Source organism: Macaca thibetana, chromosome 4, assembly GCF_024542745.1.
Source record: "Macaca thibetana thibetana isolate TM-01 chromosome 4, ASM2454274v1, whole genome shotgun sequence".
Taxonomy (NCBI): domain Eukaryota; kingdom Metazoa; phylum Chordata; class Mammalia; order Primates; family Cercopithecidae; genus Macaca; species Macaca thibetana.
In genome coordinates, this window is record NC_065581.1 from 63,331,324 (window position 1) to 63,340,596 (window position 9,273).

Consider the following 9,273-nt stretch of genomic DNA (forward strand, 5'->3'; position numbering starts at 1 on the left):
TTACTTGGTTGCCTCTGTTCAGTGCTGGAGGTTTCATTGCACTACAGTTGGTGATGGTTGGTCTTTGGCCAGATTCTGGAGACATTTGATTTTACAAACACCATTTTTACCTGCTGCAGTTCTCTTAAAGTCTTATTAGTCTCTCAGCCAAACAGAGTGTTCTTCCTGTTTTAATTCATGTACACATCTCTCTAACTGACATAACTTCACCAAGAACAATTTGGAAATACACTGCCAAGTTCAGGAATATTTTGATCTGAAGATGATTTTTCAATTTAGAACACAAAAGAGAAAACTCCCATGAGGAAATCCTTTTTATTATCTGTCTATAGGAGTAACATAGAAAACCTTTTTCTTTGTCTCCATATTTCAGAGATTAAAAATCTGTTACACTTTATTATTTTTGTTATTTTCTTATATATGTCATTATTTCCTCTTTGATAAATTAACTTTTTATAATGTGTACTGATACCAATTAACTGTGATATCCACAAGGCTTTTATCAATAATATTATTTTTGGCTTCCATGGTCACTCCATGGTAAGAGCATAATATTTGACTAAAATTAACTTATGATTTTCCTAAAATATGCCTGGCTGTGCGCAGTGACCAGACCTCGTGCTTGCTCACCCACTCACCCCTCGCCTGTCGCTCTGTGCCTGGCTCTCCCACAGCAGGCGTGGGATCCCGGCGGGTAGAAAGAGTGGATCGCAGCCTGCTAGGCCTAGTGGGCTGGGCAGAAGGAGCCCAGAGGACAAAAGCAATTCTCGCACAGAGGTGCTGCAGCCCACACAGGTTTCTGGCTGGCGCAGTGACACCCCAAGGATCCTGTGATAGTATTTTAAGCCCATCTGATCCTATTAGTCTTCTTGGGCAGTCATAATAAAATACCACAGATTGGATGGCCTAAACAACAAGAAATCAATTTTCTCGCAATTGTAGAGGCTAGAAGTCCACGATCAAGATGCTTATTTATTCCATTTCTGACGAGGCCTCTCTTCCTCAGTTGTACATGGCTTCCATTTTATGTAACCTCACATGGCCTTTCCTCAGTGCACTAAAAGAGTGAGCAACCTCTCTGGTGTCTTTTCTTATAAAGCCACTAATCTTGTCGAAACAGTCCTACCATTATGACAGGATTTAACCATAATTACTTAATTAGAGGCTCCATCTTCAAATATATTTATGCTGGGAGTTAGAGCTTCATAACCTTTTTTTTTTTTTTTTTTTTTTTTTTTTTTTTTTTTTTGAGGAGAGGGGCACACATTTTCCATCTTAATGAGATCTTGTCTAATTTAGGCAGCAAATGAAGCATTGAGCCAACAAAGTTGAAAGTTTATCCTAGCATTTGACACAAAGTAAAAACCAAACACCAGTATTTTGTGATCCAATGCACAACGAGAGAAAGGTAAAAGCAATTTACCTTACCTCACCCTACAACGAACTGGTTTGTTCATAACAAGAGCATTAGAAAAAACACAACAGGGCCCGTCGGGGCAGCCGGCCGCTCTCGGGTCCCATCCCAGTCCTCTGCGCGCTCTGGCTGCCCTGGCCCAGTCGCTGCTGGCCCCACCCAGGCTGCGCGCGCCGAATGAGTTCTGAGCCTCCTCGGCTCCCGGCTTTCCTGCCTAAGGCTCGTGTTTATACAGCTGCTGGGCGACCTTTCCCGCGAAAGAGGGTGTGACTTCATTCCGGAGCGCCCTGGGCTGGGGAGGCTCCTCCCTGGTTCGCAGAAACCGCAGGAGCGGGGAGGAGCAGAGCTCCGCCTGCGCCCGGGGTGAGCAGGGCTGGCACCGCGCAAAGCGCACCCCACCTCCCACGGGAGACTGATTTCGGCCTCCTGAGCTCGGGACCCCTGACTGTGGAGTGTCAGAGACGGAGGAGGACTTAGTGTTCTTGTCCAACCCCCTCCCCGCTTTTCACGGGTTAGGGAAATGGGCGCCTGGAGAACGGAAATTCAGTTATCAAAATTGACTCCAGAAGAGAGAAACTAACAGAACAATAACAATGGAAGAAATTGAGAACATTGTCAGAAAGCATCATCATGCCAAACTCCAGGCTCAGATTGTGTTACAGGTTAAAAAAAGTCAGTCCTTCATGAAAACGAAAGATCTTAAGCAACACGATGGATTCAGAAGCCTATGAAAAGAGGCCACCAGTACTAACGTCTTCAGAACAAGATATATCACCTCATATTGCAACTGTTGATGAAATGAAGCATTACTTGTGTGGCGGCTGCGCAGCCTTCAACAACGTCGCAATCACATTTCCCATTCAGAAGGTCTTCTTTCGACAACAGCTGTATGGCATCAAAACACGGGATGCAATACTTCAGTTGAGAAGGGATGGATTTCGAAACTTGTATCCTGGAATCCTTCCCCTATTAATGCAGACGACGACTACACTTGCACTTATGTTTGGTCTCTATGAGGATTTATCCTGCCTTCTCCACAAGCATGTCAGTGCTCCAGAGTTTGCAACCTGTTGCGTGGCGGTAGTGCTTGCAGGAACAGCAGAAGCAATTTTCACTCCCCTGGAAATAGTTCAGACATTGCTTCGAGACCACAAGCATCATGACAAATTCACCAACACTTATCAGAACTTCAAGGCACTGAAATATAATGGAATTGGAAAGTATTATCCAGGCCTGGTGCCCATTCTTTTCCTGAATGAACTCAGTAATGTCTTGTTTGAGGCCTTTGAGGTCCCATTAAGGGGCATCTGCCTACCGAAATGACTCACAGTGCTCATTTGGTCAATGATTTTATCTGTGAAGGTCTATTGGGTGCCATGTTGGGATTCTTATTTTTTTCCAATTAATGTTGCAAAAACTTGCATACAGTCTCAGATTCGTGGGGAATTTCAGTCTTCCCAAGGTTTTCCAAAAAAATCTGTCTGGAACGGGACAGAAAACTGATAAATCTTTTCAGAGGTGCCCATTTGAATTACCATTGGTCCCTTATATCTTGGAGCATCATCAGTGCAACTTATGAGTAAAGATTATATGAAAAAAACAACAGTTAAGTGTCATTTATCAACTAAATAGACCTTCTAAGAAGAATGCAGTTTGACCTCTTTGTTAATTGGCCAAATACAAGCTGGTGTCATAACTCCAGGCCACGGTGAGTTATGGGCAAAGCTATTTTGCTTATGCCTCAATAAAACAGAATAAAAGGTTTCAACAGGAAAATATAAGGGATTTGTTTTGTTTTGTTTTGTTTTTGTATCATTACCTAAGAGCTTTAGACTAATTGCCTGGTAAGTTGCTGTCCATCTGATGGCCTTTGACAGGGAACTTAATCCCCAAAATAAGATTTTCTCAAACCAGTCTTGAAGTCTTCTGCATTGAAACCTAAGTGGCTGTGACCAGCCAGAGAGAAGGTCCTCAGGGGCCAGGGGCTCCTCAGGCTTCCTTTGTTACTCCCTTACTTGCTTCTCTGCCCTCAGGAGCAGCTGCAGAGGATAGTCCTCATTAAGCTCAAGCATATGACAATGGGGCAGAACAGAGAAGAAAAACAGCTTATTAGGTATAGGCTTTTCATGATAAATTGCTTGTATTAGTTTTGGAACTAAGTACCTATTGGATAGTCATTATACTATTTGTATTAAGATATGGTAGATTAAGGAGCTATGAAAGTTCCCATTTTGCTTTCTAGGTTTGAAGTTTTCTATTTGATTCTGACTGTGACTTTCAACCCTTCCAAAATATCCTTATGTAAATTTCACTTATTTCATTGCCAAAAGATGAAGGGACTTAAATTTTGTTATAGGTGTTCCATCCTGTTAAAAAATTTTCATATTAATTTTGAATAGATCAAACTCTGGTTAGCGTGGTTTCTTTGAATTATTGGGGCCATCTCAGCAAAGGTCTGTGGTTATTTTTCCCCTGAGTAGGAGCTGGTCATATTTAAACATCCTGTTCTCTTAAAACTCTCCTTTTAAAAAATAAACACTTCGGTAACATTTTGTTTTGGAAGTCTATTAATGTAATCCCACTTTTTCCCTCCTAGTTTCTAAATGTTACAGAGAGGGGAAAAGGCTCAGGATAGTTTTCATCCTGCAGTGTTGGCTGTCTTTTATTTTACCCTTGGAAATAGAGACTCCGTTAGGGTTTTCACATTTTGGGAACCCAGTTTTACCATTGTGTTAGTAAAACAGTAAGATAGTTTGAGAGCATATGCTCTAAATGAAGACATTTGAAGAGTTAGTTTGAATTCTAAAAGTAGGCAATAGCCAAATAGCATTTTCATCCCTTAGTAGACAAAAACTTCTTTGTCAAAGGAATTGGAAAATGTGAAAATATTTTTTCCAGATAAAGCAAAATGATTCATATGCCACTTCCAACTGACTAATGAAATGTAAGAGACAGACTGAAAAAGTGGATTATGAATCTTAAAACCCTTTCTGTAAGTATGTAAAGATTGATTTCCAGCATCTGACATGATCGTAGGTTTCTTGTTAACCAGTTTTTCTTCTTTCTGGGTAATTGCATGTGAATATTTGCACATACTGACCAAAATAAAATCAGGGCCTCAAGTTGGTAGTTTACTGAAACTGTCTGGGCAAATAGTCCATAAAAGCTGTTTACCTCTAAATGCAGTATGGCTGGTTAAATACAGTGAACATCCTTCTTTCAGCTGTAAAGGATGAAGCATGTTAAGCATTAGTGAGGCAGTAATGAAGCTACATAACCATACAGCAACTCTGTCTGACAATGTTGTGCTGGATATTGCAGTTTACATTCAGGTTGTAGATGTAAAGATTTAAACAAATAATTTGGCACCAAATAAATATGAGTAGCATCCTTTGGCCTATTAAATAGAGTCAGGATTTAAAGGGAGTTGAGTTTGAGAAACGAATGAATAAAGGCACCTTGGTGCCTGACCCACTCATTCATGTGTGTGACTCCGAGCACTGACAGGCATGTCCAGTTACTCAGCACAGGGCAGGTGGGTTAGCCTGGGGTAATACCTTGGCCCTGGGAATAGATACCATTGGGCCTTTGGTTTTGTTGGGCTTCCTTTTGTCTTTACACTCCATACAGATGGTAGAAATCTGAGTTCTAAAGCACTTTTGTGGAATACAAGCTAAGTGAGAATTCTAAGGAAAATGCTTTGGTTTCTGCCATCCCAAATAAGTAGCATTTAAAAACAATTATTAATAAATACTTTTAATAATTTTTAACTCAGTATAAAGATTTTTTAATTTCGTTGTCACTCTTTACAGCTTTTGAAGACCAAACTGCAAATGCATTACCAGGGATGGTTTTGTGTTGTCCTATAGACTTCTTAAGTTTGACAAAAAATTTACAGAACTTGTAACCAGCAGCTTTGTCTGAACTTGAAGTCAAAATGTATTGTTAGTAAGAGATTCTAACTATTGTTTTTACCTTCAATGTGAACTAGTGTGGTTAAAATTTTGAAAAGGCAGGCCAGCGCGATGGCTTCTGCCTGTAATCACAGCACTTTGGGAGGCCGAAGTGGGCAGATCACTTGAGGTCAGGAGTTTGAGACCAGCCTGGCCAACATGGTGAAACCAAAAAATTAGCCGGGCATGGTGGCAAATGCCTGTAATCCCAGCTACTTGGGAGGCTGAGGCAGGAGAATCACTTGAACCCGGGAGGCGGGGAATACAGTGAGCCAAGATCTCACCACTGCACTGCAGCCTTGGCTACAGAGTGAGACTCTGTCTCAAAAAATAAATAAATAAATAAATAAATAAATAAATAAATATAAAAAATTAAAAAGGCAAACATGATTGAATATCTGAATAACTTTAAAAGTGGCCTTTCTGTTACGTATGTGGCACAAACGGCTCATGAGTGCAGGACACTTATGGTCTTGTGTCTTATACTTCATGTCTGATGCCACCAGAAATGTTACGAATTCTGTGTTTAACACACTGAGAGTGGTATGACCCCTCAGGACTGCACCACAGAGTAAACACAATCTTTATATGGTGGCGAATATGTTTGTCTTTCTTGTTTCATTTGTGTTTGGGGACAAAATCGATGTTTTCATCTAAATAGTCAATATTCATCCTAACGTGGTTGGCTGTATAATCACCGGCTATATTGTGAACTGTGCAATAAAACAGAATCGTGTGTGTACATAATTACCTTTGGATACCTGAAATTCCCAAGCTCGGTTACAATGTAATACTCAGTATAAGGCTGTGCAAACATGTAAGGGAATAATGGTGATCAATGGGATATACGAAATGAGATCTAGAGGGCTTTGAGTGAAGCCAATCATGTTGAACTAACACTGGTTCAGTGCAGATGAAGTAGAGTGAGGGGTATGCAGTCATAAAATGAAGGATGGACAGGAGATTACATTTGAAGAAAGGGTAAACACTCAGACTTGGTTTCTTTTAAATTAAAATATTTATTTTCTCATGTGCAAATGCATGTTAAAGACTTAATCGGGCATTCTCTTGAACTTTGAGGATTTTTAGTTTTTAATGCTATCTTTGCTTAATATTAAATATGTGTTGCCTAATGGCTCCCAAATTGTGAGGGAGTCTCTACATGTTTCCTCTTAAAGGTTCATTATTAAAAGTGGTTAAACGCACAATGCTATTTTTGTTTGATAGTTTGAGTTTTATGACCATATGAGTTTAAATAAAATCTGTTAAATGTTTCCGAGTTAACACCTTTTTTTTTTTTTTTGATAATTTGGAATAAAGTTTGTTTTTTAAGACCCCCCCAAAAAAAGAAACAAAAGACACGACAAAATTTTTAAGTCACCTGTGAAAAATAAATGTAATTAACACTGCACACTTATTAATTGCTTCAATCTGATGACAATTACTGAAAGGCTATTAACATTATTGTTTCATCTATGTGGAAATCATATTCTCCTCTGGTCAACTTTGGATGCACCTAATGATATGGGTAATATATTATGTGAAAAATAGAGCCCACATCTGAACTTACAAACACATGACTGAAAATTTTTGAATTTTCCACGGGGTCACATCAGGAGATTGTAGAAATTTGCTATCTCAAGAAGCTCATTAAGGCAATTCAAAGATTGTTTGTTGAGTTAAAAATCAAAAATAACGAGAGGATATAATTGGAGAACTTTTATCATTCATCTCACTGTGTCAGAAGGATTTCCCAGAAGAATAAGTGAAGCAAATACAATTTATTTCTAATATTTTTCAACATTAGGGCATGTAAATATCATATGTATTTAGAGAATTTCAAATTAAAATAACAATAAGATACCACTACACACCTATTAGAATGGCTAAAATCCAAAACACTGACAACATCAATGCTAGTGAGGATGTGGAGCAACGGGGACTCCCTTATATTGTTGGTGGAAATGCAAAATGTATAGTCACTTTAAAAGACAGATTAGCATTTTCTTAAAATCTTGACATGCTCTTACCGTATGATCCAGCAATCACACTCTTGAAACTTGTGTCCACACAAAAACCTGCACACAAATGTTTATAATAGCTTTATTTGAGTTGCCAAAACTTAGAAGCAACCAAGATATCCTTCAGTAGGTGAATGAACAAATAAATTGTAGTATATCCAGACAAAGGAATATTATAGCACTAAAAGGAAATGAACTGTGATACTGCAAGAAAAAGGAACTTTAAAAGCCAATCTGAAAAGGTTACCTACTTAATAATTTCAACTACATGACATTCTTAAAAAGGTAAAACCATGAAGGCAGTAAAAAACAAAATCTAAAAAAAAAAAAAAAAAAAAAAAAAAAAGCAACGATTTGCAGAGATTTCAGGATAAGGAGGGGTGCATAGGTGGAGCACAGAGGATTTTTAGGGCAGTTAAACTATTTTATATGATACTAAAATGGAGTATATATGGCATTACACATTTGTCAAGACCCAAAGAATGTACAGCACAAAGAAGGATCTATCAGGTAAACTTCGGACTTTGGGTGGTAGTGATGTGTCAGGGTTGGTTAATTTTTTATAACAAATATACCACACTGGTGCAACATGTTCAATGGGAAAGCTGTCTCTGTGGGTTTTGGAGCAGGGAAGATAGGAAAGGAGATGTGGAAACTCTCTGTACTAACTTTCTGTTCACTTTTGCTCTGAACCTAAAACTACTCTAAATGTTAATTAAAAATATTAGGTCAGGAAAAGGCACTCTTTTTTTTTTTTTTTTTTTGTCTTCAATCACAACTTTTTTTAGATGCACATGCCATTCAAATGTATGCATGACTAAAGGGATCTAAGCAAAACTTTTATAATGAATTATGATTTTCTCAGATCGTTTGATCAGTTGGCACAACTGTGTATACTGTACCTGTCTCTCTTTATTATAATTATACTTTAGGACAGTGGTGCCCAACCTTTTTAGACTGGGACTGGTTTCATGGAAGACAATCTTTCCACGAATGGGGATGGAGAGATAGTTTTGGAATGAAACTGTTCCACCTCGGATCATCAGGCATTAGTTATATTCTCATAAGAAGTGTGCAACCTAGATCCTTCACATGGGCAGTTCACAATTGGGTTCACATTCCTATTGTCTTCGCTGCTGATGATCTGACAGGAGGTGGAGCTCAGGCAGTAATGCTGGCTTGCCGGCCTCTCATCTTCTGGTATGCATCCAAGTTCCTAACAAGCTAGGGACCAGTACTGGTGGTCCATGGCTCAGTAACTGGGGACCCCTGCAACTTCTAACAGAGGTGATGTTAGAAGCTGAATTTTTATCAGACAAGTGGGAATGCCTTAATCTCCTTTTCCTTTCTCTTTGTTTGTTCCTTTCTTCCTTATTTTCCCCTTTTCGACTCATACTCAAATTATTTAAAGCAGTATGTTTATAATTTTTGTTTTTATCTTACATCAAATTGCTGCATTCTATCTAGCATTTCAAAATTGCATTAGATTAACACAGAATAATAACTTTGGTCTTCATGGACCTCTTTGAGTCCATGGCCAGGTATTACAGGATTCATTAAACTTTTGTAATTTATCATTATATTTTTGTTTAAGTGAACATCTACTTTTTCTAAATAGAGGGTCCATATCTTTCATCAATTTTCAAAGGGACCTAGGACACCAAATTGATTCAGAAATACATGCTGTTGTTCTTTCCCATGATTTCATTCTATTTGCTTTGATAATTACATTTTTATTCAAAGTTTGACACATTATATATGTTTATATAAGAAACTCTAGTTATATTTTGCCTTTCTCAAGTCAAGGTGAATTGCAATAAAAAGTGGTTAAATTCTAGTTATCTAAAATGACTTCTGACTCTCACCACTGGTGATCTTATCTTCG

General features: G+C 38.5%; 1 pseudogene; it reads left to right on the forward strand.

Annotated features, from left to right (window-relative positions):
* The first annotated feature begins 1,889 nt into the window (after positions 1-1,889).
* LOC126953246 (mitochondrial nicotinamide adenine dinucleotide transporter SLC25A51-like) lies at positions 1,890-3,081 on the forward strand (annotated as a pseudogene).
* The last annotated feature ends 6,192 nt before the right edge of the window (positions 3,082-9,273 follow it).